Here is a 26,545-nt window from a genome sequence, read left to right on the forward strand (position 1 = left end):
ACTGAGGAGTGCAAGAAGGTCCTACTTCTCTGACATCATCACCAAAAACAGCCATAATGCTCGGGTCTTATTTTCTACAGTTGACAGGCTAACAAACCCTCCTGTGTCAGTGGCAGCTGAACTTCGACCATGGCCTGCAATGACTTCGCCAAATTCTTCACAGACAAAATCCAAAAGATCAGACAAGCAATCGGTACATCAACAGCAGATTCAGGACATGTACTGTGTCCACCAAAAAACTGTTTAAACACCATCAAACAGTTTCACCCTATTAACAGCAACGACCTGGAGGAAATCTTAGATCAACTGAACTCCTCCTCTTGCTGTTTAGATGTCCTGTTTTTCAAAAAGGTCTCAAAGACTTTGGAGTCAGACCTGTTACAGATCGTCAGCTTTTCTTTAATGTCAGGTGTGTTTCCAGAACCACTAAAAACTGCTGTAATTAAGCCTATACTGAAAAAGGACAATCTTGACAAGATACAAATGAAGAACTACAGGCCGATCTCAAATCTCCCATTTTTAAGTAAGATCATTGAAAAAGCAGTTTCTCAACAGCTCAATTACTTCTTAACACAGAATAACTGCTATGATGCCTTCCAGTCAGGTTTTAGACAGAACCACAGCACTGAAACCGCTCTGACCAAAGTGTTTAATGACATATGTCTGAATACAGACAGTGGAAAAATGTCAGTCTTAGTTTTACTGGATGTCAGTGCAGCATTTGATACAGTTGACCGCAACATATTATTCAAACGGAGAACTGGGCAGGTCTTTCAGGAACTGTACTAAACTGGTTCAAAACATACTTAGAAAACAGGAAATACTTTGTATCAACAGGTAACTTCACATCTGAGCAGACAAGTATCACATGTGGAGTTCCCCAAGGCTCCATCTTGGGACCCCTTCTGTTTAACATTTACATGCTCCCACTGGCACAGATTATAAAGAACAACAAAATAAACTATCACAGCTGTGCAGATGACACACAAGCAGTGTTGGGAAGGTTACTTTTAAAATGTATTCCATTACAGATTACAGATTACATGCCCCAAAATGTATTCTATAACGTATTCCGTTACGTTACTCAATGAGAGTAACGTATTCTGAATACTTTGGATTACTTAATATATTATCATGCTGTTTACAACTACATGAATGTACTATTGCTGTGATTTATTACTGTTACTGAAGGTCCGCGGCTCCGAACCGTAGTAAAGGGACCTCTGGCTAATACGGTGGGTTCTGTGTCGGCTCGTAGCCAAAAACTAGCTTTACTTTGTTGTCTGGGTCAACTTTGCTAGCAGAGACAGAGAGAGGCGTTGAAAGGCTGCTCCAACGGAACTTATTGTTTCAGAGGAAAACACGAACACGGTGTACAGTCGAGTCTTAATAGCTTACTTACAGCTGGGCTCGTCAGGTTCTCTTCTTGGCTGCAGTGGTTATTATTATATTTACATGCTTCCAGCTCCCGTTTCTGCTCGATGACAGCTCGTACTTTTCCTTTTTCTCCCTCCCTCGCTCACAGACACATAACGGGTATGGCAGTCCATTCTCCCTGCAGCACAGACTACACTGCCCATGATGCTACATTCTTTAGAGCTATACCTGTAGCATTCTGCCTGTTAGCTTAGCACAACAACAACAAAAAGGCCTCTCTCACCCAGGAAACACGCAGAGAGAGAGCGTCACCCTGTAACCATGGCAACCGTAACGCTGCCTGGAACAACAGAACGTAGCTGTCAAACAAAACCCAAACAGTCCTGACCCGCCACAATATGAAACAGGGAAGTACCGCCGTGTAATCCATTTATTTCAACAAAGTAACTGTATTCTAAATACCACCTTTTTAAACGGTAACTGTAACGGAATACAGTTACTCATATTTTGTATTTTAAATACGTAACGGCGGTACATGTATTCTGTTACTCCCCAACACTGCACACAAGTATATATCACAATGTCACCAGGAGACCGAGGCCTTGTACAGGCTCTTGGTAAATGCATTGTGGAAATTAATGACTGGTTGTGCCACAATTTTCTCCAGCTAAACAAAAACAAAACGGAGGTAATAGTCTTTGCAGCCAAAGAAAAACGATCACAGGTCGCCACAGAACTTCAATCTATACACCTAAAAACCACAAACCAGGTGAGAAATTTGGGTGTAGTGATGGACATAGACCTAAATTTGTAAAAACACATTAAGGCAATAACAAAGTCAGCTTACTATCACCTCAAGAATATTTCAAGGATAAAAGATCTGCTGTCTCAACAGGACCTGGAAAAACTAGTCCATGCATTCATCTTTAGTAGGCTTGATTACTGTAACAGCATCTTTACAGGTCTACCTAAAAATCAGTCAGACAACTACAGCTCATTCAGAGCTCTGCTGCTCGAGTCCTCACTAAGACCAAACAAGTGGACCACATCAGTCCAGCTCTGAGGTCTTTACACTGGCTGCCTGTCCGTCAGAGGATCGACTTTAAAGTTCTGATGCTGGTCTATGAAGCTCTGAATGGTTTAGGACCAAAATACATCAGTGACCTCCTGACCCAGTATGAACCTTCCAGATCCCTCAGGTCATCTGGATCCGGTCTTTTATCAGTTCCCAGAGTCAGAACCAGACACGGAGAAGCTGCATTCAGCTTTTATGCTCCTTATATCTGGAACAAACTCCCAGAAAGCCTCAGATCGGCTGAAACACTCAGTTTATTTAAATCCAGGTTGAAGACTCACATGTTCTCAGCTGCATTTGAATAAAGCACCAAATCCACACTGTTTTACTTTTAAGCTTAAATTCTAAAACTTACGTTTTATCTACTGTTCCTTTCTTTTCTTTTTTTAATGCTTTTTATTTGTTTTTATTTTTTAATGTCTCTGTAAAGCACTTTGAATCACCATGTTGTTGAATTGTGCTATATAAATAAACTTGCCTTGTCTTACACTATTAGTACATCTCAAAGATACTTTCTTTCTCAGGAAGTCACATGAAGAGTAATAGATTACATCTCTCACAGTATCAGACCAACCAGCTGCTGTGGAAAGTCTTTTTTTAGACACAGAGATAAAAATGTTTGACTGAAAGCTGATAAGTGAAAACTGAGAATTTAGAAGGAAATATTTTCATCTGAGGATCTGATTAAACTGTCACACTAATGTTTATATTTTTTAAACAAACTTATTGATGAAGACACTCTGGTCCTGTGGAACATTTCTCACTTTGGGAAGAGAGTCCCCAAAATACATGAAGATGTGACGGGACGAGTCGTATATTCAGTAATTCATTATTCTCCTTCATTTACTCTCCATGAGCTGACCCACTCAGACTCTGGACTGTACCAAGATGTGTGCTGGACTGAGGGCAACGTGACATATGAGAGAAACATCAGCCTGACTGTGTGAAGGACAGTAAGTAAGGAAACAAGAGAATCTGACGGTCCAGTGGATCAAATATGAACTGACGCTTGATGAAGATTTCAGGACTGAAGGTTCTGGGTATCTTTTGATGAATGACAGTAGAAGGGCACATTTCCTGAAGGAGACAAACATGTCAACACTTCATGTATCGAACATAAAAATGAACACAGTATACATTTGCCTGGTGATGAACCAACAGCAATGTGTGAGCAGTCATTCTGTACATTTGACCAAACAAACAAACGTCATCTATCACTCAGTGGGAGAGACAGCTGTGCTTCAGTGTCCCATCAGTCATGACCAGCCCCCAGTTTGGAAGAAGCGGGACAAACTTTTCCAAGAAGGCAGTCCAAACTACTCGCTGGTGCTCCCATCATTGATGTTAAATGATTCAGGTTTGTACAGCTGTGAAGGTCAAACCATAAAACAATGGTACAAACTTTTTGTGTGCCCCAAATTTGGTCCACCTGCAGTAGAGGTCTTCTCAGAGGGAGATGAAGTCACTGTCAGATGCTCTGATAAGAGAGAAACAACTATGTTGTCCATTTGGTTCATGAAGTCGATCCAAACAGAAGGCAAAATTGTGAACTCTTTTATGTTTCACGATCCACATAGAATCACCGCTGAAGACAGACTGATATTCTCTAATGTCTCACTGAAACATGCAGGAGAGTACTGGTGTACAAAGATGAAATCAGGTGATGAGTGTGTGTCAGCAGAAAAAACAGTTCTGATCTACAGAGAGCCCTTTGGGGTTTACTCGACCTTCTACAGAGTCAGGTGGATACTGCTCAGCAGTCTGCAGGTGATGCTTTGTGTTGTTGTGGTCTGTGTGACACAGAAAACCAGGAGAGGAGAGCAGCTTTCAGCTCAGACACACACTTAATATGCTCATAATAACAATAATAATTATAATTATAATTATAATTATAATTATAATTGTCTTCCATATTTCCAAACATATCCATAATCACATACTGTGTATGCTACCATTGTATATAGTGTATTATCTTACTTTTTTTCATTGATTGTACTTATTGTATTTTTGTATTTCCTTCTGATATCTGTACCTGAGCTGAGGTGACGCAAAAATTTCCCCGTTGAGGGATCAATAAAGTCTTATCTTATCTTATCTATTAATAATATCATCATCATCATAATTATACATAAATGTAACAAGATGAAAATAAACAAAAACAAAAAGTTTATGGATTATGTCTGGGTGGTAGTGGAGCTAGTGGACAGCTGGCAAAGGTGCAGGAGCTCAGCGGCTGTATAGCGGAGCAGACCAGCCATAGGATGGTAGACGAGCGTCAGGAGAATCCATAATAGTGCCGACCAGCTCAGGAACATCTTGGGCCACATCTTCGATTATGTGGAGGAAAAGGAGCCGAGCCAGCCGGAGCGACGAACAGGTAGGCTAAAATAGCTCAAACAGTTAAGCTAGTGCAGCTCACTGAGAAGACGACGTCAGAGCACATTCAGCTGAAATAGCAGATGTTGAGGACAAGCGTTGCAAATCAATCCCTGGCAGAGATCGATCTGGTCCTGAGTGTGAATGTCCCTGTTCATTCAAATCTGAATCCAAATAATCTAAATAATCGAAAATGTACCGGTGAGTAGCGGTAGCCAGGCGAGCGTTCACTCAAGCCGGAACCCGATTGATATTGATATGATAGTGGTTAAAAGATATAGTAAGGCTATTATAAAACCGTTTACGTACATCTGTAATTTATCATTTCAAACTAGTCGATTTCCAGACAGAATGAAAATAGCAAAAGTTATACCTCTATACAAATCTGGCAACAAACACCATTTCATAAACTACAGGCCGGTCTCTTTACTACCTCAATTCTCAGAAATTCTTGAAAAACTGTTTAACAACCAACTGGAAAAATTTATAGATAAACATAAACTACTCACTGAGAGTACGGATCAAGCAGAATTCAATAGAATTCATCACAAATTCCATAGACAAAAAGCAATATGTGGCTGGGTTATTCAAAGACTTGACAAAGGCATTTGACACTATAGATCACAATATATTAATAAGAAAACTGGAACGTTATGCTGTCAAAGGGGTAGTTTTAAATTGGGTCCTGAATTATTTAAGTAAGCAGTTTGTGAAATTAAATGGTGGTTGCTCCTTATGTATGGACATTGCTTGGCTCAGTTCTGGGCCCAAAATTCTTCAACTTAAACATTAACGACATCTGTAAAGTGTCCAAAGTATTAAAAATGGTTTTCTTTGCTGACGATACAAACATCTTCTGCTCTGGTGATGATCTGCAGAATTTATTGGAGGATATGACTAATGAAATAAGTAAAGTGAAGTTCTGGCTTGATAAAAACAAATTATCATTAAATTTGAATCAAACTAAAATTATGTTATTTGGAAATAGTACTTTAAATACAATGCTAAGATTAAACTAAATGGTGTTGATATTGAAAGAGTCAGGGAAAATAAATTTCTGGGGGTAATAATAGATGAAAAACTGGAGTGCTCACGTAAGATATATTCATTCCAAAGTATCACGAAGCATTGCAATACTAAACAAGGCAAAGCAGTTATCACACGGGACATCACTTCATATTCTCTACTGTTCACTGGTTTCACCATACTTAAGCTTTTGTGCAGAGGTCTGGGGCAACAACTATTAAACCACATTACTTTCACTTTTTACTCTTCAACAAAAAAAGCAGTTCGAATCATCCACAATGCAGGTTACAGGGAACATACAAACTCACTATATTTGCAGTCTGAAATATTGAAATTTGCTGATCTAGTGAAATTCCAAACAGCACAAATTATATTCAAAGCAAAAAATAAGGAACTGCCAGATTATATTCAGAGTAAGTTATAATTTAAGAGGTTTTGTAACTCAAAACAGGGAAGGTACGTACAACAGGAAAAAGCTTTTGTGTTTCTGTGCATGGAGTGAAGCTGTGGAACAGTTTGAATATGAAATTGAAGCAATATCCAAACATAAAACAGTTCAAAAAGAGTTATAAAGATATGATCTTCTTGAGCTATAAAGAAAAGGGAAAATGTTGAAATTAAGTGAATGTCGCTATTTAGAAAACTTCATGATGTGATATTATAGTATATATTATATCAGAAATCTGTTCACTATTTTTATTACAGATTATATCAGTAAGTGACTAATTATTGACTGATAACTTATGGCCAAGGGGTGGGATTAAATAAGTGTGTACTTCTTCCCTCTCCCTTTCAACATGTAACTGAATCAGAACAGAAGCAATATTGAAATGTATTAACTTTATTTTGTATAGTATCTTTTTCTCAGATTTTCTTTGCTAAATGTACGTGTATATTGTTTACATGATTGAAATAAATTAACAAACAGGCCCAAATACAGGAGAAGGACAGCTGAGAGTGGAAAAAAAATCACAAAAATAAATACTGCCAGATTTTCAACTTCGGTCTACAAGAAAATAAGAAGATCATGGGATTAGCCTCGATTGCACTTTGGACCTATTGACGGGATGCGCTCCGTCCCTTGATGCATGTACACTTTCAATTTCTGGTTGGGCTGCTTGGGTACAAAGTAAGTTTCATCATCAGATGATGAGCTTCATGTAAACATCTGCATGGAAACTGGATGCCTGGACTTCTCTGCTTACTTAGACCAAACCAAACCCTGAATTATGTTGGAGAATATGTGATGTTTTATGAAGGATCACATAAGAAACAACATTTTTTAGTTGTTTTTGAAACTAAAAAACTATTCAAAAAGTTTTAAATAGTTTAGAAAGGACTTTTACATTTTCATAATATTCATGGCTGTGTGGTAAAGCTGACATTATCTCACTTGTAATGGTTCAGATTGGACACTGTGACTGGCCGGTTCTGTGCTCCAGGCCACATGTTTGATACCCCTGGACCCATGCAACGAAGTATAAAAAACCGTGTCCACACTTTGGCCTGTGAAGAGTGAAAGCAGATATACGGCGTGATATCGAGCCAAATGCTTCAAAGTGTTCCTTGATGATGTGATAAAGAAGTGGCGTTCCTCCTCCTCCAACCACAAACAGGAAGCTCATGAAGCGAGCAGTGTCAGTGCTTGTACGACACTCACCACGAGACCTCTGAGCAGGATGGCTGCAGTCGCACAGCTCTGCTTCTCCCTGCTGTTCACTCTCATCAGCAACATTCATGCAGAAGAATTTATCGCCATAAAAGAAGAAGGAGGCTCTTTACAGTTCAAGCTCCCAGATCAAAACAGCTCCTGCATCACCTCCAGACGTGTTGGTGAAGATACTCTGGTCCTGTGGAACATCTCTGACCCCTGGAACAGAAACTTCACAGTACATGAAGACCTGACAGGACGACTCTCATTTCCTGAGACATTTCATGGTTCTCCTTCATTTACTCTCAACAACCTGACCCACTCAGACTCTGGACTGTACCAAGAAGTGTGCTGGACTCAGGGCAGCGTGACATATGAGAGAAACATCAGCCTGACTGTGTGTAAGACAGTAAGGGGGGAAGAATCTATCAGAAGTCCTGATGCCACTGTAGACGTACAATGTAAAGGAGCAGGTGAGAATCTGACGGTGCGTTGGATCAGACATGACAGAAAGTGGCGACAAGACATGCGGAGTAGTTTTGAAGACGGAACAATTTTGAAGGTGAATAAAGTCCAAGAAAGTTTCCTGGAGGTGACAAACACATCACTTCTTCATGTCTTCGATCAACAACAAACTGTTTACATCTGCCTGGTGATGAACCAACAGCAGTGTGTGAGCACTTACTCTGTACGTTTGACCAAAGAAACACAGCGACGTTATGCTTCAGAGGGAGACACAGCTGTGCTGGAGTGTCCCTTCATGGACCCCATTCATGACCAGCCCCCAGTTTGGATAAGGAATGCAATTTCCTACAATACTGGTCAAGAAATTGGTCGAAACTTCTCGCTGGTACTTCCATCACTAATGTTAAAAGATTCAGGTACCTACGGCTGTGCAGGTGAAAAAGTAAGTCATGTGTACGGGCTTTTCGTGTGCCCTAAATTTGGTCCACCTGCAGTAAAGGTTTTCTCAGAGGGAGATGAAGTCACTATGAGATGCTCTGATGATGTGAAAACTAGTACTTTGGGCTTTTTGTTCATGAAGTCGATTCAAACAGAAGTTAACATTTTGTACGATTTTGAGTTCTGCTGGGACAATAGAATCACTTGTTCCCATGACAGCCTGATAATCTCTAATGTCTCACTGGAAGATGCAGGAGAGTATGTGTGTGCAGGTTTAAAGTCAGATGAGTGTGTGTCAGCAGTAAAAACAGTTCTGATCTACAGAGAGCCCTTTGGGGTTTACTCGACCTTCTACAGAGTCAGGTGGATACTGCTCAGCAGTCTGCAGGTGATGCTTTGTGTTGTTGTGGTCTGTGTGAGACAGAAAACCAGGAGAGGAGAGCAGCTTTCAGCTCAGACACACACTTAATATGCTTATAATAATAATAATAATAATAATAATAATAATAATAATAATAATAATAATAATAATAATAATAATAAATAGAAGTGAAGAAATCAAAACAAAAACAAACAAAAATATTATTGTAGATATGAATCTGTGACCTGACTGGACGGTTCAGTCTCTTATATGATTATATATTTTAAACATTTTGCCTTTTTCTATCTTTCGACTTAATTCTTGTTTATTTCTGCTCATATTTTATTTCAGTTATAATGATTATGTGCTTTTTTGTTTTATGTGATTTGATGTTTATCCATATCTCATTCATGTATCTCTCAGAGTATCATTTTGAATATTCTTCTGTTTCTATCAGTGATCAGTTCGATCTATAATAAATGTTAGAAACCAGTTGTAAATGTATTCGTTCTTCACTCTGATGTGAATCATTATCATCTCTCTTGGAAAATGTATTTTGTTATTGTGTTTAAGAGCAGATTCATTACAGCACCATGTTCATCTGCACTATATTGTTTTCATTGTTGTGAATAAACATGATTGTCTGATACAGCAAACACTTCATAATATGGACGTTACTGCTTTGATTGTGTTTTTATATTCTCCATTTTTGTTAGGAATCATTTCTGAAATAAAAATATCTAAATCTAATTTAACAGGCTGAACGTTGATGCTCTTCTGTCAATGACTCCATGATGATTTTAAATTTTAATAAACACACAATCCTCATATTTCAGTGCAGGATGTAGAGCAGAGTATATCAGTCAACTGGATCAGAGCTCATCAGCATTTTGAACTTAATATGCAGCCAACACACTTTAACACGTGTCTGATGTAGAGTGAAACATATCATGGAAAAATGGAAGACGAGAGAAGCTGCACATGGTTATCATCATTTATTTATTCATTTATTTTTTTGCCTGTCCCATTTGGATCTTTAGCCATCAGAATTGTTGTTTGAAGGCCAAGAAAGATGCCATGTTGGTCCATTTGATTGACCTTTATTATAATTGTGTATTTATTTTATTATCGGTTGTTACAGACGGGACAGACATGACTGGGGGATAGGACAGGGAGAAGGAAAGAAGGAAAGAAAGAGAGGGAGAGAAAGAAAAACAGAGGGCAGAAGAGATGATGAGAAAGGGGGGAAGGAACAAAAAGAAAAACAAACACCTGGATCACCTGTATGGAGAAAAAAAACAGAAGAGAAATCAAACAAACAAAGAGCAACATAATAAATACATGTTATCATCATTTATTATTATTTTTATTTTTAGATTTTTGGTGGTGGTAAAGTTTAAATTTTTAAAAATATTTTATTTTAATTAATTAAAATGTTTTAATTAAAAACTATGAATTTTTTAGCGTTATTTTTTTAAATCTTTTTATCGTTAAATCTGTTTCCCTGGGTCTTTTCCCATGTGTTTTGAATAACTCTTCTTTTTTTGGCAGCGGTACTGGTTTTATTTTGTTGTATTTATCCGCGACACCTTAAAGGCCGGTCCTTGAGAATATTGTCGGTCATAAACCGGTCCGTGGCACAAAAAAGGTTGGGGACGCTGGTTTACAGGACTGACGGGACTCCAGGAAACACAAACAAAGTCAGTGTTTAAGTGGAGACTCATCAACAGACCCGGGCTATCTTTCCATCATCTGGATTCACTTACCCTAACGTTTGTAATCAGGATAAACTGTCACACAGAGTTTGTTATCAGCTCTCTAACCCAGGGTCTTCCCTGCACGCTTACATGAAAGGGGCGGAGTTTGGCAGGATTGAGAAAAAGATGCCTGCCAGCAGATTCGGATGCAACACAACCCACAATGCACTGTTTGCACAAATTTGAGACTACAGCAGCGATAATGTGCAGAGTCTGCAGTGGCGGTACGCTGGACCTGACTTCCCTAAAGGGACCCCACATGACTCCACTCACTCACCTCTGGCAAGCAGAGTGTGTGATTCAGTTGAAACAGCCCTCATGTCAGCTCTGCTGGGCACACTGGGCTGTCAGGTGTCCCTGTCCCTTTTTGCCTGGGCTCCAACAGACTTGAGAATCACCCCTGCAGGTTACATAGGAAATATATAAAACCTTTTCTGCTTCAGCAGAGGATCTTTGTCTCACTGTTTATCACTACTACTGTAACTCGTGTTTTCTGAGAGGTTGCCATCAGTCTGTGAGCTGCACATCTGGACTGCACAGCAGTGGAAAGATCTCGTCCACTGTCACTGAAGTAGTTCTGTGTTATCTTAACTGAAATACCTCTTCTGTTTCAAAATACATTTCTAACAAAATCATTTTTAACTCCATGAATGCAGATTATGACTGTAAAAGGAGAAACAACATTAGTGTTCCCATGTTCTTGTTATGGTGCGACTGGATGGCCTTTGAACCCTGGGGCATATACTACGAAGTGATTTCAGCATGCCCAGGTTTTCTTTCCATCATCTGGATTCACTTACACTAACAATCGTGATCAGGATAACCGCTGGTTAGCAAAGTTAATCCAGGGTTTCTCATGCACCTTCACAAGGAAAGGGAGGTGTTGGCAGCATCTGACCAATCACAAAAAGGGAAATTCACAGATAATATGACTTGTCTTGATGCCTAAAATGTTTTTATGCTTGATTCAATTTAGCTGTTAAGTGTCTTTTACTCTGCTGGTGCCGGTTAGGTTCCAGATTAGAGATCAGCAGGTATGAAATCACGACGTACTGACCAATCACTTCTCCAGAAAATAATGTCACTATTCCTGGAAGATCCCTTTGACTTCTGTTGGGGGGGAAGAGAGGGTCTAAAGTTTCATTTTTGTCTAATGTCTTTGTGTTTCAATAATGAGCATCAGTAAGAACAAAAACGTGTTCTTAGATGCAACTTTTTTCTGTTGTCAGCAAACAACCACACGATCTGCGTTAATTCACTAACGGAGATTTGCCGCGTGGCGTTAACGTCATTTTAACAAGATTAACGCTGATAGCACTAGTTTTAATATTTAATATATTTAAGGATTTAATTTTGAAATCTTTTTTTCATTTATGTATTTATTTTATTGTTATTTCACTTTCTTTGTCTGTTTATGTTGTTTTTTTACGTTTATCTCAGTTTTTGTGATGGAAAGCACTTTGTTCAACCATGTTGGTTTTAATAGTAATATTAGAGGAAGTAATATTATAGAGTAATAACCCGCACTTTAAAAAAGCTCCCCTCCGACAGCCAAACCCATCTGTTCTCTGATTGGATTGTTACATTTGTGATTGACATGACATTGACCAATCAGATGAAAGGAAGAAAAATAGGGTCAAAATTCGTACTTGTAACTTGCAGAGAGTCACACGTTTTTTTTTTGGCTAAGTCCACATACAACTCTTTTTTACACACACACACAAATTCTTTTTACACATACAAAAGTACAAGTACAAAATATTTATAACCACATTTTGAGCCCACAAAGCTGTACGTGAGCTCCACTGCAGTGGCTCGTGCACCGCTGCGTTCACGGCGTTTGCTGTAAATTATACAGCAGTGACATATGTATGTAAAATGTTTACTGAAGTTAGTGAAACAGTGTTTGTAAGGACTATAAGGTCCATAATTACTGAGGCAGTTAGGCTGTTTCGCAATCTTGGCTCGGTACACACACACACACACACACGCACACACACACACACTCCATTTTTATCTGTATCTAGCATTTCCGAGCAGCATGTCTTCATTATCTGTGTGTCTGCAAACACTCTGGTTTCTGTGGTTTCAGATCCATTTCTCTCTCAAGGGAAATAAAGGGATTACACGGCCGTCTTTTCCTGTTTCATATGTCAGGCTATGGCTGTATCCCAATTCAGGGTCTGCAGCCTTAAAGGCCGCATTTTAAGGCCGATTACGTCACAGCGACGCGACGAAGGCTGTCCCACTTCGAAGGCTGCTCGAAATCCGGCCCTCAAATGCGTCCTTCATTTCCCTGAATTTTAAGGATGTGGCGGTGTAGACTTCGTGGCCCAACATATCCCAGAATGCATAGCACGGCGGTGGGTGTGGATAATTTTGGCGGAAAAAAACGGCGGATGAGGAGCGCCCGAAGAGCAAACTTTAAGTAAATACTGAATATCATGTCACTTATTTATGTGCAAATGTTTAATCACGAAGAATATTAAAACATTCATGGTTGCTAGGCAACCTGGGCAGTGCAACGGAGGCTAGACCTTCCCATTTCAGAAGCCTCGCACTTCTGGCCTTAGTGGTCTTTGAGTACGCAGCCCTTGTGGACCGTTAAGGCTGCGTACTTTAAGGCTGCAGACGATCTGAATTGGGATACAGCCTATGTATGGGGCGCCGTTTGTAAACTGAAACATGCTGAAATTAACGGCAACATTTTTTCCCATTTAGCTCTAAATCTTACAAAAACATGTTTTTTCGAGTCATTTTTTACAACATTTAGTAAAATATTTACAACTTTTTATATTTAAATCTAAATGTTAAATGTAAATATTATATTTAAATCTAAATGTTAAATGTAAATATTATATTTAAATGTTAAATGTAAATATTATATTTAAATGTTAAATGTTAAATGTAAATATTATATATAAATCTAAATGTTAAATGTAAATATTATATATAAATCTAAATGTTAAATGTTAAATCTTAATGTTACGGGAAACTAAATATTTAGCTAATATGCAAATTTCTTGTACGGGTCAGAGGGAAATACCAAAATAAAAGCTTCAAGAAAAACTCCCGCGCTAAAGTGTGCCGGTTGAGGTCAGGTTGTGTGTGTGCGCTCCTCTCACGGTCACTTTTGACTGCCATGAGCTGCTTCACCTATTCCCTACCAGCATGTCCAGCTGAAAACATTGGAAGAGCCGTTTTGTCGGCCATCCAATGATTCAGCGGTAGTGCACCCTCAACCTCACAAACGCCGCAGCACTTGGTAAGTTTATTATATAGCATTTTGGACGGGTTGATAGCAGTGTTAGCAAAACTAGCAAAGCTAAATTACTTAGCCAGTCCTCAATTATTTCATTTGGTAGGCAGCAGACAGAGATCGAACATCATACAACTGTATTTATTTATTTGGTAGGTAACAGTCGTTCTTGATGTAAATGTTTCCTTAGGAATCCAGCAATGCACCTGGACCAAGTAGACCTGCCGTCTCCACTGGGATACCATACCGCTCGGTAGGCCTTCTTACACATATCATTTAGCTGACAGGTTTTGATATACAGTCAGGTTCATAAATATTTGGATACAGACACATTGTCTAATGTTGCTTCTGTACATTACCAGAATGAATTAAAAGTGAAACGACTCCAATGCAGTTGAAGTGCAGACTTTAAGTTTTAATTCAATGGGTTGGACGAAATGATTGCATAAAAATGTGAGGGGAAAAAAAGTAATTTGTAAACACAATCCTATCATTTCAGCGGCTCTAAAGTAATTAGACAAATTAAATAACTGAAAATAAAACGATCATTTCTATTTCTATTATTCAAAACCCTTTGTTGGCAATGACAGCCTGAAGTCTTGAAGTCATGGACACCACCAGATGCTGGCATTCCTCCTTACTAAGGCTCTGCCAGGCCTTTACTGCATTGGCTTTCAGTTGCTGTTTGTTTGTGGGCCTTTTTTTCCTAAATTTAGTCTTCAACAAGTGAAATGTATGCTCTATTGTGTTAAAATCCAGTGACTGACTTGGCCATTCAAGAATATTCTATTTCTTTACTTTAATAAAGTCATGGGGTGCTTGGACTGTATGTTTTGGGTCATCGTCCATCTTTATTCTTAAATGCATCTTAAATGCTGCCCAATCAATGTGACTACTTTTAGCTGGACTTAAGCAGACAGACAAGTATGTCTCTGAACGCATTCGGCTGCTTCAGTCCTGTGTCACATATTCAGTAAACACTACCAGTGCCACTGGCAGCCATGCATGCCCAAACCATCACACTGCCTCTGCCATGTTTTACAGATGATGTGGTATGCTTGGGATCATGAGTCGTTCCATACCTTCTCTATACTTTTTTTCTTGCCATCATTCTGGTAGTGGTCGATCTTGGTTTTATCTGTCCAAAGAATGTTTTTCCAAAATTTTGCTGGCTTTTACTAGATGTTTTTTTTGTTTTGTTTTTTTGTTAAGTCCATTCCAGCCTTTCTATTCTTGAGGCTTATGAGTGGCTTGCACCTTGCAGTGAACCCTCTGTATTAGGGCTGTTCGATATGACGATATGAAAACATCTATCATTTCATATTATACGCTATCATTTGTTCTGTGGTGTTGCAAAATAAATTTTATGTCAATATTTTTCATTGTTTTGATGGTAAGTAGTGGCTATATGAATTTCTTAATTTTCTTTCTGTTATGTTCTCTTTGACCGCATGTTGTGTGTTCGCAGTAAAATTTTCAAAATGCAAACACTACGTCTCAAATCAATTCCAGGCCTTTTATCTGCTTAATTGGTAATGACATCATCATTTCAATATGGATACCCTAAATTAAAGCTGAGTCTGCACATCATGTTCATGATATAATTATGATTGGAAAATGTTTCAGTAAACGGGCAACAAAATAAAACATGTTATGGTCCAAATACACACTGACCTAACTGCAGGCCTTTTCTACTCTAATTGAGTGCTCAAAGCACTTTATACAACAGATTTCATTTACCAATTCACAGGCACAGATTAATACAAGCACTTTTTCTGTCCAACATTCACACACAGTCATACTCAGATAAACCCATTGGGAGCTGTAGATTAGAGCACCTGGGGACTGAATCACCAATTTGACCAATAATCACCGAATGCTAATCTACACGATACAAAAGGTTCAGTTTTCTGTGTAATGGGTAGACAATAGAAAGATGGTCTGAGTCTACAGTTTGTTTGTTTTTTGTTGTTGTTTTTGTTTTTTAATGAACAGATAACAGAAACACTACGGATGTATTGTAATGCATAGGTGTCTATCTGTATCTGTGTTTGAATTCATTTCAGGTTCCTCTCCCATCAGTTCCTCAAGCTCATACTATGCGCTCACATTTTGTGAGAAAAAACAAGACCTGCAAACACTATACAAAAGATGTTGTGTGCTTGCCCTTGTCTTCAGCATCAACGTTTCTCATACCGAGAGGAGATTCAAGAGCAAAACTAGCACAAGATGGCCTTATTGGGAAGATCTCCTTTACATCTGACTGGTCTGAAGCACAACTTAGAGAAGAAATAGCAGCAATCTTCAGAAGAACATTTGCACTGTCAACTGGCCAGACATTCCCTTCTGAGTATTTGAGTACAATTAGAGGATGTAAACGACTAATGAAACCAAATGTTTCTAGCAGTTTTCTTTGGGATGGCCAAGAAGTTGGCTCAATTTGTTCCACCACCTGCCTCTATATAATGAAGAAGGGGTGTATTAAAAGACCCAAAGCAGCTGCCCATTAATGAGGGCACATTAACGACATTGCTTTTGGCTGTTTTCACCAATGTCTTGTTCTGCTGGCTGAGGCCACCTACAACACACCAGGGCCAGTGCTGGTTCCTGAGGCCATCTTCAAAAATCCAGGGCCTGTGCTGCTGGATAAATGCTAAACTGAGTCTTTGAGTTAGGGTATTAGGCAAGCATGCAGGTAGGGTTATAGGATTGTGTTCGTGACTTCAGGTACTGGCCACCTCATCACTTGATTCCATAAAGTGACACATTGTGCTGTGGCCAGCAGTTTGCGGCCATACCACCCTGAGCACGCCTGACCTCGTCTGATCTCGGAAGCTAACAGGGCTGCGCTTGGTTAGTACTTGGATGGGAGACTGCCTGGGAATACCTGGTGCTGTAAGCCTTTCATTTTCATGTCATTGAACTGCTTTTGATACAGAGAAGGGGTGTATTAAAAGACCCAAAGCAGCTGCCCATTAATGAGGGCACATTAACGACAATGCTTTTGGCTGTTTTCACCAATGTCTTGTTCTGCTGGCTGAGGCCACCTACAACACACCAGGGCAAGTGCTGCTGGCCGAGGCAAACTACACCACACCAGGCCCTGTGCTGGTTCCTGAGGCCATCTTCAGATATCCAGGGCCTGTGCTGCTGGATAAATGCTAAACTGAGTCTTTGGGTTAGGGTATTAGGCAAGCATGCAGGTAGGATTATAGGACTATGTTCGTGACTTCAGGTACTGGCCACCTCATCACTTGATTCCATAAATTGACACATTGTTCTGTGGGCAGCAGGTTACGGCCATACCACCCTGAGCACGCCTGACGTCGTCTGCTCTCGGAAGCTAAGCAGAGCTTGGCTTGGTTAGTACTTGGATGGGAGACTGCCTGGGAATACCTGGTGTTGTAAGCCTTTCATTTTCATGTCATTGAACTGCTTTAGATCGAGAGAAGGAGTCTATTAAACGACCCAAAGCAGCTGCCCAATAATGAGAGCACATTAACGACATTGCTTTTGGCTGTTTTCACCAATGTCTTGTTCTGCTGGCTGAGGCCCCCTTAAACTGATAGGAACATATACTACACTTGATCTTAGCCAAAAGGCCAAGAAGCGATGGCCTCCTGCAGGTTCCTGGCTGAGCCGCCTTCTCGGGACACTTCTCGCTTGTGACGGTGCGCTCTTTCACTTGGCTCACAGGGAGGGCTCCGCTTCAAATCTCCGCCCACCCACAGTAGCTCAGAGGCCTGCGGAGCTCCCTGGAACTGCGCGCTTTCTTCTGTTTCTTCTTTTGAACAACGAGGAGAGGGCCCAGCCAGACGGCAGACCCTGCCAAAAATAGGTGCAACTCCTTAGCCTCACTCTTCACGGAAGTCTTTAAGGCAAAAGACTTGTACGTTTTGAAAAGAAGCCAGAGTGTGTGTTTCTTTGGCCTCGCAGGAAGCCGCAGTGACTCCCCGTCCCGGCTTCCGGCGTCGCGGTAGGCCCTGTTTGCTTGGCTGAAGGGGCAGATCTCAGGCCCCGCCTGCTCTGCTCCAGAGTTCGACTTTGACAGGAGAGGGGTGACTGGAGAGGAGCACGTTCGCGGCTTCAGGCTGCTTTCTGGCTGCTTTCTGGCTCTTGGCTTGGCAAACCTTACTTTGTTTGGCTTTTTTGCTTTTGCACAAAGTCAGCAAAGGGGGCACCGTTCCCGGAGGCGCTGCAATACCGGGTCGATGCGTGGAGCGAATGGAGCGAGCCCCTTATTCGGCTCTCTGTTCTAAAAATGCGTTTAATACGTTGCCCCCGAATCGGGGGGGGTATCAGATATTAAACTGATAAGAACAGATTTTTTTTTTTCTTTTTTTATTTACTTTCCACAACATTTCCATCCTTTACATTTACATTTCACATTTCTCATACATCTTAACATATTACTTTCCAAATCAATATCATACCTTCATTTCTTTACACCTAAATAAACATCCTACAGAAAGAGAAGAGAAGTTGATCAACAAGAAAATCCCACCAAATGAAAGACCACATACCGAAGAAACAATCGCTTTTCTATTATCTCGCTCCTTATCACTTACCACCTTTTTTTTGGTGGTTTTAAAAAGATGTTTTTCCACCTATCTTTAATTTTATCACTTCCCCACTTTTCTAATTCATGCCAGTATATACTTTCAAATTCTTTCTCTATTGCCTTAACTGTTCCTATCTCTCTCCATTTATACACTCCAGTTATATGTCCCTGCCATGCTTTCCATAATTTAAGTTTTACAATTGATATCAGCTTACAAATTATTTTGTTTTGTTCTTTTCCCACTCCTTTAACCCCAAACGAAGTGATTTCATCATATGTCACATTCTCCACGCACTTATAACTCTCTTTCACCCCATCCCACACCTTTTTTGCATATTCACATCCCCATAATACATGTTCAATTGTTTCATCTTCCATACAGTTTTTCCTTGGACAGACTTTTTTTTTCCCCAAATTGTGGGCATACATTGTGACCCTGACTGGTAGCCTTCTATGCAAGTGCAACCAATTAAAATCATTAAGCCCGTGAGTGAATTGAGTTTCTGTACCAGTTTCCTATATAGTAACTTATGATTTATCACTGTATCCTCATCTTTACATTCCGTATATCTCCTCCCCCACTTTACCATTCGCTGGAAGTACTCCGGCCTAGTCTCAGCTTTAGGGCCTTTATTATCCCACCCTATTAGAAACCGGTATGGTATAGACAGCCAAAACCATATCAGGATTTGGCATTTGTGTATATATGTCTTTTTCAGGAGTATACATACATTGCTATAGAATATTGCATCCAGCTTTAGAGGAACGTTTGGCACATCCCTCCCACCATCTGCTATTTCCTGATGCATTAGCGCCCTTTTCACATATTCATAGCCCCCCCCATATGAAATTAAATATTCCCCTCATTAGTTGAGCTCTATACTTCTGCGGCATCGGAAAGACGTAGGCCAAATGTAGCAGCTTTGGCAATACATCGGCCTTTACAACCAACACTTTCCCTGAAACGGAAAGTTTTCTTGTCTTCCATAATCCCAGGTTTTTTTCGACTGCAGTCATCTTCTTTTTCCAATTACACAATGCATCCCCCTCCCCATTCCCAAAAGAAATTCCTAATACGTCCATAGGGCCTTCGCACAACATATAATCACAGATCTTGTCCTTCCTCCCCTCCCACTTCCCAAGGTATTTGTACCTAGTCTTCTCCTTGTTTATTCTCGATCCAGTTGCTTTTTCATAATCATATAGAATGTCTATCACTCCCCTTAAGCTTTCATCGTCTGCCAAGTATAATATTGTGTCATCCGCGTATTGTGATATTTTTAAGCTCTCGCCCCGGGGCAACGTTATCCCTTTAACAATGTGGCTCACCCTTATTGCACAAGCAAGAGGTTCTGCGTATAAAACAAACAGCACCACAGAGAGCGGGCACCCTTGCCGCAATCCTCTTGTTTGTTGCACTTTATCCGTTAAATGCCCATTAATTTTGATTTTTGAATTTATGCCCTTATATAAAACCTTTACCCATTTTGTAATGACTCCTCCTAGACCCAGCCCCTCCATAACCTTCCACAAAAAGCGTGGTCTACTCTATCGAAAGCTTTCTGCTGATCCAGGCTAACACATATTGCAGCAATGTTTCTCTCCTTTACATATGTGAGTACATCCCTGTGTAGATGTAAGTTCCATGTGATTTGCCTCCCCTGTACCCCACAAGTTTGGTCCATTTCCACTATGTGTGACATGACTCCTGCTAGCCTATTCGCCAGAACCTTACTCAGTATTTTATAGTCCACGCACAGCATAGTTAGTGGCCTGTAATTGTCTAGTTGGTTCGGGTTTCCTTTCTTAAACAGAATAGTCACCACTCCCGTTTTCATGCTTTCCGGCATCTCTCCTCCCTTCATGATTTCCTTAAAAACCTCCAAAAGGTGGATCCCCACCATATCCCAAAACGCCACGTAAAATTCTTTTGTTAGGCCATCTATGCCGGGCACCTTATTGGCCTTCATTGCCGTTACCACATTATACACCTCCCCTACTGTCAATTCCCCCCCCAGCTTTCCATTTTCTTCTTCGGGTAGCCTTCTCCTTAGCGATCTTATAAAAACCTCCCCCTTCCCCTCATCCAAGCTCTCCTTTGTAAACAATTTTCCATAATATTCTTCCGCCGTTCTTAACAAATCATCTTTCCCCCTTATCACCTTTCCATCCCTCTCCAGTTCCGTTATAACCCCCCTCTTATCCCTAGTCTTCATTTGCTAAAAAGTATGAGGAGCACTTCTCGTTCTCCTCATACTCTTCCTGTTTTAATTTATATATTACGGCCCTCGCTTTCCTCTCAAGTAATTCCTCCTGTCTCATTTTTAAATTTTCCAAGTACCCTTCCTTTTTAATTCCCCTTCCCGTATTTTCATAATATAGATTTTTTCTATTTCTTTTTGTATTGTGTCGAACTCTTTCTTTTGGACTTTTGACCTCTCTGTACAATATTTGATTGTAAACTTTTTGATTTTTTTTCTTTATGTCCTCCCACCAAACCACGTTGTTACTGTATAAGCTTTTCATCTCGGCCCATATCGGGAAGATTTCATGAAGCCTTCCCTATAGGCTTTCTCTGCGAGGGACGTCATTGTTAAACTTCCATACCCTTTTCCAAAGTCTGGCCCTACTATCTCGAGCTCCACATCAACTGCTTGATGGTCTGTGAAGAGGGCCGGTATGTTTTTTCCCTCTATTATTTTGCACTTTTTTTTCTACCTAAATGTAATCTAACCTACTCTTCACCCCCCTTGTGTTCTTCCAAGTATACCCCACTTGCTTTCCCAGTAACTTCCCCATTACGTCAATTAATCCATATTTCTTAATGAAGGTCCTAAAGGGGAGGGAAAACTTTTCCCTTTCCAAAGAGCAATTAAAATCCCCTCCCACAATAATATCTTTCCTAGTCAAAAACAAGTATTCATTTTTTGGAAAAGGTCCTTACGTAGCCCGTGCTCCACCTGTGCATATACATTTATTATCCGACATTGAGTCCCATTTTTATCAATATCCACCACCATTACCCTTCCTTGTATTACAGTAAAGCTCTCAATTATCCGAATATCCTTATTCCCACATAACACCCCAACTCCAGTCCCATGTACCCCCCCCCCCCCCCCAATGCTCCAAGTAGCTCCCCCTCCCCTCCATTCCTCAGTAAACAAAGCAACATCCCTCTCATCTCTCAGATGAGCTTCCTGAACCAAACAAACATCGAAATTGTAGCTCAATAAAAATTCATAAACAATTTTTCTCTTACGGGCACTTTTTAGCCCCCTAACATTCCAGGTAATTATCCGTAGTTTTCCCATACCATAAACAAAAAGCAAGTGGAGCACTAAGGGCAAAAAATATAATAATAATACTAAAGAGAAAGAAAAAAAAAACAATGAGTCTCTTGGTATATTTTACCTGCTCTCTTGGATTCTCTAACTATCCATATTGACATGTAACAAAAGGTCTTTTATGAAAGAGTCCTCTGACTTTTCTTCACTCTCGTCTTCCTCTTCCATATCTCCATCGCTTGTCACATCACTTAGGGGGGTATATATGCACTTAGTCTGTGTTCCCCTCAACACATACCCCTCCACATTTCCACCCTCCTCCAAAACCTCCTCCCTAATATCTTGATCTCTTAGCTTACCATCTTCAGAAAAGGCGGCTGGACTCACCTTTCTCCTCCTTTTAGCGGACTTTCTCCGTGGTTTTCCAACCACTTCCCAACCTTTTTAGGGTTCCTCCCCCTGCTGTACTTTCTCACCATCTTGCTCAAGACTTCTCTCTCCCTTCTCCTCACGTCGCTCCGTCCCCTCCTCCACACCTTCCACCTTGTCCTCGTTAGCCTGATTTCCAGCAGCTGGTATCGGCTCCTGGGGCCTTGCTCCTACACCAGAGTCTATTTCCTCTTCGCTACGTTCTTCCCCAATAAGTCCAGTCTTTACCACGGCTGAATAAGGCCGTGGCTTAGTACAATCTCTCGCCATGTGCGCTTCCGAGTCACATAAGTGACATCTTCTGGGCTCCTTGCAGTTCCTCGTAATATGTCCAAGCTCGCCGCAACTCCTACACCTCACCTGGTCGCATTGTTCCGCATTATGTCCAACACTCCCGCATTTCCTGCATGCTTGGGGCTGCCCTGCGTAAACAAGGAAGCCTCTGTCCGCTCCAATAGAAAAGACTGCAGGTAGGTGGCAATATCCATCTTCACTGTTCATATCCGCCCTCAATTTGATGCGAAATTGTCTCTTTCCGATCCATATGCCCAGACCGTCCTTTATCTTTCGTACTCCTGGGAGAACAGTAACGTATCTCCCTAGAAAGTACCTGATAGTCTCTTCCGTGACCCATGGGTTATACATATGTATCGTTAAAATTCTGTAATCATTGCGATACAAAGGGGTCACCATATATCTCCGCAGTTCTTTATCTTCTTCCACAATGCTCTTCCTTCTCACTTCTTCCGCGTATTCTCCTGTAGAGAAAGTCACATCATAGAGCTTACTTGCGGTGCTCTGTTGTAGGCAGAATATTTCCTCCGGCTGTATCTTCAAGGCTTCGAAGAGGATTCTCCGTTCAAAAGTTATTCTGTCATGAATTTGTGTGTCTTTCTCCATGAGTTCAAATCTCAGCGTATTTCTTCTTCCAAAAGTCTGGGAAAAACTGGCCGACGACGTCGCCATCTTTGTTTGCTTCCCACCTCCTCTGATAAGAACAGATACTACACTTGATCTTAGCCAAAAGACCGAGAAGCGATGGCTTCCTGCAGGTTCCTGGCTGAGCCGCCTTCTCGGGACACTTCTCGCTTGTGACGGTGCGCTCTTTCACTTGGCTCACAGGGAGAGCTCCGCTTCAAATCTCCACCCACCCACAGTAGCTCAGTGACATGCGGAGCTCCCTGGAACTGCCCGCTTTCTTCTATTTCTTCTTTTGAACAACGAGGAGAGGGCCCAGCCAGACAGCAGACCCTGCCAAAAATAGGTACAACTCCTTAGCCTCACTCTCCACGGAAATCTTTAGTAAAAGACGAAAGACTTCTATGTTTTGAAGAGAAGCCAGAGTGTGTGTTTCTTTGGCCTCGCAGGAAGCCGCAGTGACTCCTCGTCCCGGCTTCCGGTGTCACGGTAGGCCCTGTTTGCTTGGCTGAAGGGGCAGATCTCAGGCCCCGCCTGCTCTGCTCCAGAGTTCGACTTTGACAGGAGAGGGGTGACTGGAGAGGAGAACGTTCGCGGCTTCAGGCTGCTTTCTGGCTCTTGGCTTGGCAGACCTTACTTTGTTTGGCTTTCTTGCTTTTGCGCAAAGTCAGCAAAGGGGGCACTGTTCTCGGAGGCGCTGCAATACCGGGTCGATGCGTGGAGAGAATAGAGCAAACCCCCAAATTGGCGCTATCAGATATTTCAAATCTCTAAAAAATTGACAAATCTCTGTCAATTAATGGAATCAAGTGATGAGGTGGCCAGTACCTGAAGTTACGAATACAATCCTATGACACTACCTGCATGCTTTCCTAATACCCTAACCCAAAGACTCAGTTTAGCATTTATCCAGCAGCACAGGCCCTAGATATCTGAAGATGGCCTCAGGAACCAGCACAGGGCCTGGTGTGGTGTAGTTTGCCTCGGCCAGCAGCACTGGCCCTGGTGTGTTGTAGGTGGCCTCAGCCAGCAGAACAAGACATTGGAGAAAACAGCCAAAAGCATTGTCGTTAATGTGCCCTCATGAATGGGCAGCTGCTTTGGGTCTTTTAATACACCCCTTGTCTGTATCAAAAGCAGTTCAATGACATGAACATGAAAGGCTTACAGCACCAGGTATTCCCAGGCAGTCTCCCATCCAAGTACTAACCAAGCGCAGCCCTGCTTTGCTTCCAGAGATCAGACGAGGTCAGGCGTGCTCAGGGTGGTATGGCCGTAAGCTGCTGCCGTAAGCTGCTGCCCACAGCACAATGTGTCAATTTATGGAATCAAGTGATGAGGTGGCCAGTACCTGAAGTAACGAACACAATACTACAAGGCTACCTGCATGCTTGCCTAATACCCTAACCCAAAGACTCAGTTTAGCATTTATCCAGCAGCACATGCCCTGGATTTTTGAAGATGGCCTCAGGAACCAGCACAGGCCCTGGTGTGTTGTAGGTGGCCTCAGCCAGCAGCACAGGGCCTGCTTTGGTGAAGATGGCCTCAGCCAGAGCCACAGGCCCTGGTGTGGTGTAGGTGGCCCCAGCCGGCAACTCAGACCCTGGTGTGGTGTAGATTGCCTAAGCCAGCAGAACAAGACATTGGTAAAAAGCCGAAAGCAATGTTGTTAATGTGCCCTCATTAATGGGCAGCTGCTTTGGGTCTTTTAATACACCCCTTGTCTCGATCAAAAGCAGTTCAATGACATGAAAGGCTTACAGCACCAGGTATTCCCAGGCAGTCTCCCATCCAAGTACTAACCAAGCCCAGCCCTGCTTAGCTTCCAGAGATCAGACGAGGTCAGGCGTGCTCAGGGTGGTATGGCCGCAAACTGCTGCCCACAACACAATGTGTCAATTTATGGAATCAAGTGATGAGGTGGCCAGTACCCGAAGTCACGAACACAATCCTATAACCCTACCTGCATGCTTGCCTAATACCCTAACCCAAAGACTCAGTTTAGCATTTATCCAGCAGCACATGCCCTGGATTTTTGAAGATGGCCTCAGGAACCAGCACAGGGCCTGGTGTGGTGTAGTTAGCCTCGGCCAGCAGCACTGGCCCTGGTGTGTTGTAGGTGGCCTCAGCCAGCAGAACAAGACATTGGTGAAAACAGCCAAAAGCAATGTCGTTAATGTGGTCTCATTAATGGGCAGCTGCTTTGGGTCTTTTAATACACCCCTTCTTCATTATATAGAGGCAGGTGGTGGAACAAATCGAGCCAACTTCTTGGCCATCCCAAAGAAAACTGCTAGAAACATTTGGTTTCATTAGTCGTTTACATCCTCTAATTGTACTCAAATACTCAGAAGGGAATGTCTGGCCAGTTGACAGTGCAAATGTTCTTCTGAAGATTGCTGCTATTTCTTCTCTAAGTTGTGCTTCAGGCCAGTCAGATGTAAAGGAGATCTTCCCAATAAGGCCATCTTGTGCTAGTTTTGCTCTTGAATCTCCTCTCGGTATGAGAAACGTTGATGCTGAAGACAAGGGCAAGCACACAACATCTTTTGTATAGTGTTTGCAGGTCTTGTTTTTTCTCACAAAATGTGAGCGCATAGTATGAGCTTGAGGAACTGATGGTAGAGGAACCTGAAATGAATTCAAACACAGATACAGATAGACACCTATGCATTACAATACATCCGTAGTGTTTCTGTTATCTGTTCATTAAAAAACAAAAACAACAACAAAAAACAAACAAACTGTAGACTCAGACCATCTTACTATTGTCTACCCATTACACAGAAAACTGAACCTTTTGTATCTTGTAGATTAGCATTCGGTGATTATTGGTCAAATGGGTGATTCAGTCCCCAGGTGCTCTAATCTACAGCTCCCAATGGGTTTATCTGAGTATGACTGTGTGTGAATGTTGGACAGAAAAAGTGCTTGTATTAATCTGTGCCTGTGAATTGGTAAATGAAATCTGTTGTATAAAGTGCTTTGAGCACTCAATTAGAGTAGAAAAGGCCTGGAGTTAGGTCAGTGTGTATTTGGACCATAACATGTTTTATTTTGTTGCCCGTTTACTGAAACATTTTTCAATCATAATTATATCATGAACATGATGTGCAGACTCAGCTTTAATTTAGGGTATCCATATTGAAATGATGATGTCATTACCAATTAAGCAGATAAAAGGCCTGGAATTGATTTGAGACGTAGTGTTTGCATTTTGAAAATTTTACTGTGAACAGACAACATGCGGTCAAAGAGAACATAACAGAAAGAAAATTAAGAAATTCATATAGCCACTACTTACCATCAAAACAATGAAAAATATTGACATAAAATTTATTTTGCAACACCACAGAACAAATGATAGCGTATAATATGAAATGATAGATGTTTTCATATTGTCATATCGAACAGCCCTGATACAGAGGGTTCACTGCAAGGTGCAAGCCACTCATAAGCCTCAAGAATAGAAAGGCTGGAATGGACTTAACAAAAAAACAAAACAAAAAAAACATCTAGTAAAAGCCAGCAAAATTTTGGAAAAACATTCTTTGGACAGATAAAACCA

At 41.1% G+C, this 26,545-nt stretch overlaps 2 non-coding genes and 7 pseudogenes across 2 annotated transcripts; 2 read left to right on the forward strand and 7 right to left on the reverse strand.

Annotated features, from left to right (window-relative positions):
- The first annotated feature begins 16,569 nt into the window (after positions 1-16,569).
- LOC146502819 (5S ribosomal RNA) lies at positions 16,570-16,687 on the forward strand (annotated as a pseudogene).
- A 390-nt stretch (positions 16,688-17,077) lies between these two features.
- Positions 17,078-17,196, forward strand: LOC146502820 (5S ribosomal RNA; annotated as a pseudogene).
- A 38-nt stretch (positions 17,197-17,234) lies between these two features.
- Positions 17,235-17,399, reverse strand: LOC146502821 (U2 spliceosomal RNA; annotated as a pseudogene).
- Positions 17,400-17,593: 194 nt separating this feature from the next.
- LOC146502822 (U5 spliceosomal RNA) lies at positions 17,594-17,701 on the reverse strand (annotated as a pseudogene).
- Positions 17,702-17,955: 254 nt separating this feature from the next.
- LOC146502823 (U2 spliceosomal RNA) lies at positions 17,956-18,148 on the reverse strand. The gene has a single exon (XR_014869116.1). It is a non-coding gene; the product is annotated as a U2 spliceosomal RNA (small nuclear RNA).
- Positions 18,149-22,957: 4,809 nt separating this feature from the next.
- Positions 22,958-23,099, reverse strand: LOC146502824 (U2 spliceosomal RNA; annotated as a pseudogene).
- Positions 23,100-23,293: 194 nt separating this feature from the next.
- On the reverse strand, positions 23,294-23,406 carry LOC146502825 (U5 spliceosomal RNA). The gene has a single exon (XR_014868989.1). It is a non-coding gene; the product is annotated as a U5 spliceosomal RNA (small nuclear RNA).
- A 732-nt stretch (positions 23,407-24,138) lies between these two features.
- On the reverse strand, positions 24,139-24,258 carry LOC146502826 (5S ribosomal RNA; annotated as a pseudogene).
- Positions 24,259-24,731: 473 nt separating this feature from the next.
- LOC146502827 (5S ribosomal RNA) lies at positions 24,732-24,851 on the reverse strand (annotated as a pseudogene).
- Between the last annotated feature and the right edge of the window lie 1,694 nt (positions 24,852-26,545).

Source organism: Neolamprologus multifasciatus, chromosome 14 (genome assembly GCF_963576455.1).
Source record: "Neolamprologus multifasciatus chromosome 14, fNeoMul1.2, whole genome shotgun sequence".
In the NCBI taxonomy this organism is placed as follows: Eukaryota; Metazoa; Chordata; class Actinopteri; order Cichliformes; family Cichlidae; genus Neolamprologus; species Neolamprologus multifasciatus.